Source organism: Propithecus coquereli, unplaced genomic scaffold, assembly GCF_000956105.1.
Source record: "Propithecus coquereli isolate 6110/MARCELLA unplaced genomic scaffold, Pcoq_1.0 Scaffold220, whole genome shotgun sequence".
NCBI classification, from domain to species: domain Eukaryota; kingdom Metazoa; phylum Chordata; class Mammalia; order Primates; family Indriidae; genus Propithecus; species Propithecus coquereli.
The window spans coordinates 1,442,856-1,445,691 of NW_012147190.1; positions in this window are offsets into that span (position 1 = coordinate 1,442,856).

The window sequence follows — 2,836 nt, forward strand, 5'->3', positions numbered from 1 at the left end:
CCACAGGATTAGAGAAAATATTTGTAAATCACATATCTGACAAAGGAATTATATTCAGAATATATAAAGAACTCTCAACTCAATAATAAGAAAACAAACAACTCACTACAAAAAAGTATAAAACATTTGAACTGATACTTTACCAAAGAAGATACATAAATGGCAAATAAGCACATTACAAATATGATCAACATCATTATCATTAAGTAAATGAAAATAAGGCAATGAGATACCACTATACACCTGTTAGAATGGCTAAAGTTAAAAAGACTGACCATACTAAGCATTGCCAAGGACATGGGGCAACTGAAGTTCTCGTACACTGCTGGTAAAATGGCACAACTACATTTGTAAATAGTTTGGCAGTTTCTTAGAAAGTTAAACGTATACCTACCACATGGCCCAACCATTGCTCCCCTAGGTATTTATGCAAGAGAAATTAGAGCATATGCCCATACAAAGACTTGTATGTGAATATGTATAGCAGTTTTATTTGTAATAGCCCTAAACTAGAAACAATCCAAATTTTTATCATCAGGTGAAAAGATAAATATTGTGGTTTACATTGAAGTGCTACTCAACAGTAAAAGCCATGAACTACTAATGTACACAACAACATGGATAAATCTGAAAATCATTACACTGACTGAAAGAGACCAGGAAAAAAGGTACTTATTGTATGAGTTCTTTTATATAAAATTCTAGAAAATGGAAACTAATCTATAGTGATAGCAGATTAGCGGTTATCTAGGAATGGGAGGGGATGGGATGGAGGGGGATGGAGGATCATAAAGGACAAGTGGATTCTTGCTGGGGGAGAATATGCTCATAATCTTGCTTGCATTAATTGTTTCACAGGTGTATATATGTGTCAAAACTTAACAAATTATACACTGCAAACATGTACAGTTTATTATATGTCAATTATGGCTCAATAATGCTATTTTATTCTTATTTTTTAAGTGTCTAGCATATGGTAAGTGCTTCTTGTTGCTTCCAGTTTTTCCCTGACTGGCTTTGCTTTTATTTGTTGTTTTTTGCCTTTTCTTTTCTGATGACTCTCCAAAGCAGGAATAGCTTTGATGTCACAAGCCAAATAGATTTGATGTCACAGGTCAAACTCTAATCCACTGATAATGGTTGCCTGTAGGACTGCATAAAGAAGTGAAGACAGCTAGAGGACCAAGATGGATGACTAGACACAGGTAGTATGTACCTCTTCCACAGAAAGGAACCAGAATAGTAAGCAAATTCTCACATTTTGAACAGATCATCTAGGTGAGAATGCTAGGGTTCACCAGGGAAACAATGAGAAACACCAAAAGTGGGTAAGAAGATGGTTTAGGATAACTTGCCTGGCTGTAGACTGACTAACAGCTGGAAAAAGCTCCTGGTTGTGGAGAAACAATAAGAGAGAAACCTTCAGGGCTCCACTCTCCACTATAAGCTTTTATGATCTTGGCTAAAAGAAAACCCCCTGACCCACACAGGTCTCAGGACTACCATAGAGAGCTGCTTGGAGATTGCACAGAGATGTTGCTCCAGAAAAGGAACCCACACAGAATCCCACAGGCATCCCAGCCTAGAGCAGTTTGAACTGGGTGCCATTCTGAGAGCCTAGATACTAGGGAACCATAAGCATACCTGCAGCCACTATGTAGCTCCAAGGAGGGATAGAGGAGGCCAGTTGCTCCCATGGACACTGGGAAGGTCCCCACAGCCCTGCTATTGTTTTCTGTTGAGACTGAAATGCAAGCAGACAGTATTTTCCACAGTTACTCACTGATGCTTGCCTGAGTGGGGCCCCAGACTTTCTGGTTGCAGGTCCAAGGCTATATTTTGAGAGTTGGACATTGGGCTGTGCCCTACTCTCCGGTGGAGTTTGAGCTGACACAGCTGCAGCACCTGTGTCTGCAGCTCGGGAGGGGCAGGGAAACCAGGCTTTTCAGCACACACCTGGGATGGTGCCCACCATCCTGGAGCTATCTGCTATGGGACCAAGTCTCAAGCAAACTGTATTCCCCACAGTTTCCTGCCAGCATAGCCTGTCTGAGAAGGGCCCCACCTTCTCTGATCACAGACCCAAGGCACCATTTTGGGAGTTTAAAGTCAGACAGCACTCCACCCTTGGGCTGAATTTAGGGTGACGGAGCTGCAGCTCCTCCCCAGCTGAGAGGGGACAGGTTTACCTAAGCTCCCCTACACACTCCTAGAACAATTCCCACTGCCCTGCTATACAATGATCACACTTCCTACAGCTTTTTGTCTGTACTGCTTGCCTAAAAGGGGCCCTACCTCCTGGTTGCAAACCTACGGCCAGTGCCATTTTGAGAGATTAACATTGGGCCCTGCTCCACCCTCAGGCCAAATTTAAGGTGATGTGGCTGCAGCCACCACCTGGCCAGGAAGTGACAGGGGCGATCAAGTTCTCCTAAACACACTTCAGACAATACCCACCATCCTGTAACAGGCAGCTGTGGCACTAGGAACTAGACTGCCTAATCCATTGCAGCTACCAGTAACTTCGACACAGACCACTTAGGTCCTAGTGGGTGGCTCCACCACTGCTAATGCTACTGCTACCTTCCACATCATACCAGTTGTTCTGGGGCCCAAGAACCCCCCCCCACACACACACAGCCCTCTGCTGCAATCTCTAGCATCTGAACAAGCCACCTGAAGTTCTAAGAATTGAACCCCCAGAACACACTAAGACCACCGCCAATGTAAGCTGCTCTGGGGTCTAAAATCAGGCATACTCAGCCCACTGCTCCCACCACTGGGACCCGAAGACTGGCTCAGCTGAAGTTCTAGTCCCCAGCAAAACTTCACCACA